Source organism: Zalophus californianus, chromosome 7 (genome assembly GCF_009762305.2).
Source record: "Zalophus californianus isolate mZalCal1 chromosome 7, mZalCal1.pri.v2, whole genome shotgun sequence".
Taxonomy (NCBI): Eukaryota; Metazoa; Chordata; class Mammalia; order Carnivora; family Otariidae; genus Zalophus; species Zalophus californianus.
Window position 1 is genome coordinate 43,336,726 of NC_045601.1, and position 9,318 is coordinate 43,346,043.

Below are 9,318 nucleotides of genomic sequence, written 5' to 3' on the forward strand. Positions count from 1 at the left end.
GTTAAAGGAAAGAAGATGTATTTTTTTTTAAGTTTTTATTTATTTATTTGACAGAGAGAGAGACAGTGAGAGAGGGAACACAAGCAGGGGGAGTGAGAGAGAGAAGCAGGCTTCCTGCTGAGCAGGGAGCCCGATGCAGGGCACGATCCCAGGACCCCAGGATCATGACCTGAGCCTGAGGCAGACACTTAAGGACTGAGCCACCCAGGCGCCCCAGGAAAGCACACTTAAAATGGGTCCTAGGTAAATGGGCAAGAAAGCTCCTTTCTCTAAATCACTTTCCTTTTGGATACCCACCAAATGCTCACAGATAGCCATGGCCATGACTGGAAAAAAGGAGAGAAGAGAAAAAAAAAATTATTTTCTCTACTGACACTCCTTCCCTTAGCTCTGACCCTAGGCAGTCCCTTGGGGCTGTGGCTGATTATAGGAGTGGGCAGTTAGCTGGCTGCTGGATGAGGAACATAGAGAAGTAAATTCTGATGCCGAGCAAATATGTAGGCTTCCCATGGAGGCGGGACATATTAGCAAGGAGGCGCAAGCATCCTAGATATGGTACCATTCTGACCAGTTCCAATGTGTATGGGTTTTCCACCACCATTAAGCAATTCTTGGACACCAGCTGGGTGTCCTACAATGCAACTCAATTTGGACACTTATCTGTCAAGCTCCCTTCACTTAGGAAACTCCAAAGGTTTTAGGAGCTCTGTGCCAGACACAAGGATAAAGACCAAACATATATTTATGATAAATCACAGTATCACATGTGGACATTCTGGAAAGCAAGGGAAGGTCTAAAGCATCAAGGCTAAGGCCAGACAGCAAAATGGGATCTTTAGAAGTTGAAGTCTAAAAGAATGAGACCAGATAAGACCAAGAGGGTGAGTTTAGGAGACTGAGCCCCAAAATGTCCGGGACACAATGCTCCAGGGACAGGTTGTGAGAACCTGCGTGTATGTTTTCTTAGGCAGAAAGTTGGGAAGGAGAAGTTAAGGGACTCATGCTTGTCAGGACACGTTCAGGATTGCACGCCCAGTTCTTTACATGTTTAAGCATATAAAGTTTGTGTGTGTGTGTGTGTGTGTGTGTGTGTGTGTGTGTGTGTGTGTGTGTGTTGAGAAGGGTGTTTCTGTCTGCTCCCTTAAGGGTCACAATGGCACCTAACAATCTCCCCAAGTAGCAAGTCATTCACTCAGTCATCATTGAGCATAAGGTAAGGCCCAGCATTGGGCTGGAATCAGAGCTGTTCTTATCAATAATCCATGCTCAGAGGATTTATTTTGTTCAGCAAGAAGAGACAAGTGAGCTAAATAAAGCCTTTTTTTCTAGAGTTTATGACATTTGAAGAATGATGTAGGTTATTGTTAATGCCATGTAAGCACCCTCTAAAAACATAAAAATTCTCTGAGGAGACCTGAATTACACGTGTGAGGAATGCCTCCCTATCTGTTCAACTGATCTCAGTCATGGGGAAGGGATGCTTACGGAAATAAAACAGGAAACATGACACAAACAAAACCATTTATAACACATGAAAATGGGCAAGCAAGAAGGGTGGCGTGCATGAGGTGTAAAAAAAGAGCGCATTTGTACTGAATGCTTCCAATGAATTGTTCAAGAACACTTCATCCTTGGAGTAGGATTTCCTCTAATTCTGTCAAGGTTGGTGTCTGCATGGGTTATGTGCCAAGTAATTGTCCGGTTGCAAGTTAACAGTGTCAAGAGACTATTTTAAAGATGAATGGGAACATAAAACATACTTTGTCCTATTCTCCACTTTGAATATATCTCTGGAACAAAACTTGTACTTGAAATGGAGAAATGTGATTTTTATGAGTTACAGGGTTTTTTTCCCTTTCACACGACTGACAGAACAAAAACATTTAGAGGAAGACAGCCCAATGTCTCGTAAGTATTTGTATATTTGTTCTTACCATGGCTTACAAGGGACACTGCGAACCCCCTCCCTGACTGAACGCTGAGTATTATTTAAGCCCTGCCATTACACTCCAGTGCTTTCCAATAGCTAAAAGAACTTTGCATTTCTTCCCGTAGGAACTGTAAACTCAAAAAGAAAGATTCTCCTGCAATAAATTGTATCCATTTTATTTTCTGAAACAGTTACTTTTTTAAAAATATGTGCTAAGAAAAAGTAAAAGGGAAGAGAGAGGGCCTCTATTTATGAATCATGCTCTTTTTTATTCATACTATTTCCAAGACCAGGCAAATTATCATAATCTTCCTAACAGAGATACACAATTCCACCTAAGAATTACTGTTTTCCTAAACCAGTGAAAAAGCAAAGTTTCCAATAGATGCTGAGATAAATCATCTGTGTGTGCTTATATGTGCACCTTAGCAATTCCTTTTGTATTTCACGGTTATAAATAATTCCCAAACCCAACTTTGTGTCGGTATTTTAATATGGATTCTTTGTACACCTCTGCTGGTGTCATTTCTTTGGATTTAATCCTTATCCCTTACAGGCCGGCACCAGTCCATTCAGTATTCTGACGGGACCAAGCCACCACCCCACCTAAGAATATCAATTATGTTTTGAAAGCATACGATTTGATTCATGCAGAAACCACTGTATATGCATCATGGTGTTTTCATAAAGACTCCCTTATTTACTCTAAACAGTGTTATGACTTTCACTGTATGGCCACATAGTAACTGTTTAACCTTAAAGACTTAACTCTTTTCAAGAAACCTTAAAGAAGCAAAAGGAAAGCTTGGCCTCAAGAATACATTTTCTGTTCTTAACAAAAATCAGCTCTGCTCTGAATAGCTGAAATGAGGCAAAGCTTCAAAGCTGCAGCCGTAAGTACTGTACTGTAGAGAAGGCTCTTCACCTATGTCTGAATGTGCAAAGGAAAGGAACTTTCTGCCAGCTGAATGTGTGTTTCCCAACTTTTTCTCCTCATGCGTATCTAAAAAGGATACTGGACTAGAATCCCTAGTAGGTTTCCTATTTAAGGCTTGTTAGCAAGGGATTCCCACAGTAGCATCTGGAAATACACACACACACACACGCACACATGCACACATGCACACACACCCCACCCCACTTCTTTGCTCACTCAGAATTATCAAGACTTAACCCTAAGACACTAAGAGGCTCAGATGAGCCCATCATCTAATCGAAAAGCCATCAGAAATGAAAAAGCCTCCCTTTTCCTCTCCCTATTAAATGGGATCATGGTGGACAAGATTCACCCACACCGCTCAAGCCCTTTGATCCTAGAGACCAAATCCCGTTCATCCTCTTCATACAGTGAGTGTACCCATAAGGCACAGACACACAGAGACACATATGCTTATGCACACATGCATGCAGTGACATCAGAGGTGGTCACCCTTTTCTTCTATGTGTCCGCTTACCACATTACCATTACCAACAAGGGAAAACATTACTTCGCCTCCCAAAACCAATCCCAGTGCCCTTTGCCCCGTGGAAATGGCACACATTTCTGCATGGGGGCTTCTGTGTAGGAGTCAGAAGCTCTGCAATTCTCCAGACACAGGCTCATCTAGAGATAATGAGCACAACTGTACAGTGGAGAATACAGATGAACAATTGCAGTACAGTTGAAGACTGCTCTGTGCAGCCTGATTATCCACAATGTACCATGCTCCACCAGGATCAGTGTGGCAGAGGGGAGCTGTTTCCCCTGTGCCATTCTTCTAGCATCAAGGGTTCCAACTCATGTAGAAAATTCCTCATTAAAAATAGTCAAAAAGAGAAACTGATATTGCTCCTGAGAAGACTAAGGAAAAGCCGTTCGTATACTCATCCTTGGAGGTCTGTAGCACAGTTTGCCCATAACCTGCTTACCATGCTCCTTAGGATGGATTTTGAAATGTGGTCAGATTGTTCTAAACGTTTCCCTTCATTTTAATTCTTCAAAATAAACACACAAAATTTTTTTGTGAATATTCCTCCAATATTTTCATAGATCTATGAAAGTTTTTTTTATTTTATTTATTTATGGGGGGGAGCAGAGAGAGAGGGAAGGAGAGAATCTCAGGCTGACTCTGCTCTGAGCACAGAGCCCAATGCAGGGTTCAATCTCAAGACCCTGAAATCATGACCTGAGCCAAAATCAAGAGTCAGATGCTTAACTGACTGAGCCACCCAGGTGCGCCATATGCATTTTTGTTTATTAAGATCAAACTACATAGACTTTTGTTCAACTTTTCACTAAACATTTTACTTTTTCATTATTCTTTGGTAAGAATTTTTGTAATTACTCTGACACAATTTTTTTGACATTTATTAATTTAATTAAACATTAAACATTTAAGTATGATTTGGAGATGAATTCATCTGTGATATGGATCTGATAAAGCCTTCGGAAGTCCAGATGCATTGAATACACAGGAGAATTATTTTTCTGTTTTATAATCCATGTTTAAGAAATGAATTTGTCTGTTCTCACTGATGGTTTCCAATTCTTGAGAACTTAGGTGTTGGTCTTTATTAAGTCTAGGCATGATACTAGCTGGCTGGGTGTGAAATATTATCTCACTTGTAAAAATAAACAACTCTTTATTTCTCCACAATTACAACCACATTTGTTATTAGGTGCTCTGTATAACCCTAATGACAATTTAATTCTAACTCTTAGGCTAAAAGAGCATGAGCAGAGCTGAGAATCTGCAGCTTGCTTCGTTCACTGTAGAACCTCTAATCTCTAATCATCTTGCGAAGATACTTGTCAAGACAAAAGTACAGGGGCGCCTGGGTGGCTCAGTTGGTTAAGCGACTGCCTTCGGCTCAGGTCATGATCCTCGAGTCCCGGGATCGAGTCCCACATCGGGCTCCCTGCTCGGCAGGGAGTCTGCTTCTCCCTCTGACCCTCCCCCCTCTCATGCTCTCTCTGTCTCTCATTCTCTCTCTCAAATAAATAAATAAATAAATAAAATCTTTTAAAAAAAAAAAAGACAAAAGTACAACACAGTATGGGTCACATGAGCAGTCATTTTAGTACAAATGAAAGATTGTTGACTGTCTTTGGCTTTTAATTCTGCAGACCAGAAGCAATTACAGGTTAAGCTGTCAGTCTCCAAGCTGGTAATTCTTACATAAAATCTTCTCTTTAGCACCATCATGAGACTTGGGGTCTGTAGAAAACTTCCTATATGATCAAATCATAATCCAAATTTCCTTTAAACTTATACTTGAATAAAATAAAACCTATTCAGGATGATTTGAAGCACATGATTCACCACAGAGAGAAAAATATCCCTCCTCAATGCTGAGGACATAGCTTTATTGTCATGAACTAATAGCAGCAATAGACAATTAATTGGTTCAGCTGTCTAATGATTGTTAGAAAGAATAGGTTATGACCAATAGTTCTGAAGGTAAAAATCATTATTTGGGGCAGCTATTCCCTGGTTCAATTAGTTTATATTCAATAATTCCATCTAACAAATCATTCATGTGGTTGCTTAGGACCTTGGCAGTTTCACTGGAAGCTCTGTAGCTCCGTTTTGCCAAACCAGATGTTTCTTGAGCAAACTACTAAGAACTCTCCATGACTGTGACAGGCAATTGGCAACTCCTCCTTTGAAAATATTCCAGGATATATTATATCCACTGCATTCTATAGTATACAGCTTTGGGACAATGATCACTCATTTGTTTTTGTTAATGGTGCAGATAAAATGGTGCAGATAGAGGGGCTTTCTATAGAAAATTGTACACTCCACCCATAGATCTTTGCGCCATTTCCATGGAATATTGAATTGACCGTTCATTCAGGCATGAGTTTTAGTTAGATTGCAACAGGAGCATCAAAAATGAAACTGGCTGATAATGGAGGAGAACAGGGCCTGGAGAGACTTCTAGAGAATGTAACCCCTGATATGATCCTGAAGGACAAGTGGGCTGGGGCTTGATGGGGGAAGGGAAGGAATGGCATTCCAGGCAGAGGGAGTAGTGTATGGAAACAGCACTGGAGCATGATCCAGGCAGAGGAGTAGTGTATGGAAACAGCACTGGAGCATGAAGCCGCATAATGTACTCAGTAACTTGCATGTTGCTGAGCAGGAATGAGGGCCAGAGGTAGGGAGCATAGCAGGAAATGAGGAAAACACACGGTCAGGAGACAAGCCATGAAGGACATTCTGTGTCAAACAGAAAGTTTGATCTTTATTCTGAAGAATATGGGAGCTCCTTCAAGGATTTTAAAAGCAGGCACGTGACATGATATGATTTCCCTTTTAGAAAGGTTACTCTGACAACGGTGTGGAGAATGAGGGCAGGTAGGACTGGAGGCAGAGAGGGCAGTTTGGAAGCAATTGAAGCGATACCAATGAGAAAGGGCACTAAGCCTATGACGATGACACCAAAGAGCAAGAGAGGGATGTAAAACAATATTTGGGAAGTAGGATTAACAGTATAAATTGAAGGTAAAAAAAAAAAAAAAAAGGGAGGGCACCTGGGTGGCTCAGTTGGTTAAGTAACTGCCTTCGGCTCAGGTCATGATCCTGGAGTCCCGGGATTGAGTCCCACATCAGGCTCCCTGCTCAGCGGGGAGTCTGCTTCTCCCCTCTGACCCTCCCCCCTCTCATGCTCTCTATCTCATTCCCTCTCTCAAATAAATAAATAAAATCTTTAATAAAAAATAAAAATTTTATAAAAGGAAAGAAAAAGAGTGGAATTAAGAACAGTACTCAGGTTTCTGGCTTGGGAGATTAGGTGAATAGTGGTACCAGTCTCAGAAAATGGGAATGCTGGAGTAAAATCAGAATCCTATACCAAGACAATGACTTGATTGCTGGATGTCGAATTTGAAGTGCAAATAGGACATCCAAATAGAGCTATCTTACAGGTAGTTGGGTTACCTGAATATGGAGTTTGGGAGAGAGGTCTGGGCTGTGGGTCATGAACATCTAGGTGGTAGATAAAGCCCGTTGGGTTGAAGGAGGTCACCCAGGGCAAGTGATCAGGCAGAGGGCCAGGAATTAATAGCATTGTCCACTGGAAAATCATCAGTAACCTTAATGACAGCAATTGCTCTGGCATACTGGGGGGCAGGAGGCTCACAACAGTCAGTTCAAAGTGAATGTCGGGTACCGAGGTTGTCAAACCTTTGGACTTTGGTACAAACAACCAGTGCAGAAGTGTGAGGACAAATGCATTTCTTATCAGGGGTTTCAGTCATCACTAAGAAAACTAGGAATCTAGAATAAAGTCAGTAAAATAACTAATGTGATTGTGGGTTGGATTAAGGAAGGGCTACATCTATAACAAAAAAATTGTCACATGTACATTATTACACTCATTTCTGGGCACCAGGCCTTCAATTCTAGCTTAATGGGGCTTTAAATTAGAGGATTCACTCCTCTTTTTCATCACTATTGCAAAGGATGAAGACAAGATATGAGGAATTAAGCCAAAGGAGAAACCAAAGAATTAGACTAATTAATTGTTATAACAAGTGTTGGGCTCTCTAGAAAAATGGGAGGAAGTGATAGCCCACCTTCCTCTCGTCCACTCTAAATTAAAAACAGCCATGTTTTATAGGGCATGGCTGACCGGACCTACTCGCCCAGAAAGCAGGGAAATTGGAAATTAAAGCAAAATTAAGGAACTTTTAGCTGCCTCTAAAAGACAAGGCTTGCTCACTGCCTGGAAGCAAGAACAGGGAAGGAGGAAAGTCAGGTCTTTTACGTGATCTGTGAGGCTGAGGCTGGCAGTGAAAAAGATAGACCCTCCTTATCACCCGTGAGGTAAAGGAATCCTGGCCATTGTGAGAAACTTGGCCCAAAAGTTACGGTTCTCAACAATCAGGTTAGCTTCAGTTCTTCGCTGAGTGGAATAAAAGGAGAAGTGGATAGAGAAACAACAAAAGTGTTCCTATCCACCACCCTCCCACCCCACCCCTCAGCCCCGCATGGAGAGGGAAGTAAAATTCCTCTCCTCTATGGAAACACGTGGTTAGAAATGGAAAGCTCCTCCCCCAATGGAGGACAACACATTCTGAGGAGATGATGTAGAAAATACGGTATTTAGAGCTATGCCAGCTGAGATTTTTGGAGCTAGAGAACTGTACCTGAAATGTGTCAAAATGGATATCATCTGAAGGAAACAAAAGCATTTCTTTGCATAGCCCAAGATGGAGGAGAGGGCCAACAAATGACAACTAAAGATGGAGCAACCAAATGTCCTGGTTTGCCCAGGACTGAAGGGTCCTCCAGGACACAGAGTTTTCAGTTCAAACCAAGATATTACTGGGCAAACAAGAATAGTTGGTCACTTGGGATGACAGATTTCGATTCAATGAAAGGAAGACACCTTTTAACAGAGCTCTCTAATGGGAGGTCATGAGTTTGCTGTTTGGAGAGGCTCACTCTCAGCTCAGCACGAGGTTGGCACTAAAAGGGAGGTGGGGAATTGATGACTTTCAAAGGCGAGCCTACCTATGGAGTCTGGGACTTCATACGTGTAGAAGGCATATGTGAAATGAGGAGATAATTCTGTGAGCTGCCAAAGCTCTTTTCTTTTAAGGAAAAGAGTTTCTTTAATTCCAAGCATGCATTGTAGTCTCAGGTTTCAAAGCTTTTTTCTCACGGTTGACTGCTCATAACTTAAAAGCCAATACAGAGATCAGTGCTGGTGCCCTTCCTCAGGGCCGGCCTCAGGGCCTCAGGTAAAGGAGAATAACCAGGATCGGCTCACAGGAGTCACCGTAAAGGAGGGAGAGCCTTCCAGTGTCCCTGCCTTTTAAAAATTTTATTGGAATATAAGCATTAAGAAAGTAGTGATTGGTTTGCTTTGGGTGTGTATATAATAACCTTTCTCTAAGAAATTTACTTTTTCATGTGTATCATATATATGAATACACACACACACACACACACACACACACACACGTTTTGCTTCTGCTCGAAATTGCAAGTGCATTGCAAGTAAGATGCTCTCTGTAAAGGACTCAATTTTACTTGCCACAGAAGACTGTGTTGAATTGAACAGTGGTAGGGCTGGGAAAAGGAAAGTTAGTTCATCCTCTCTCTCAGTTCCTTCTTTCTCAAAAACATGTATCCAGGATGTGCTTTATTTTGGAGACATAGGGTAGAAAACACCAGAAACGATATGTCAGTGCTATCACAAACACTGAAATAATTTAAATTCACTTATAACAATTAAGTAAGTCCCAAATTCATGACTAACAGTGCCTGTACACCTTTAAGCCTGTGGACAAAGGGCAGCAATGAGTTAGAGCTGTAGGGGCCAGAGCCTCCATTTGGCTTATAGGGACCGGACTGGTCCACAGTCATCATAGGAGCTTATGGTTGGAGTGACTA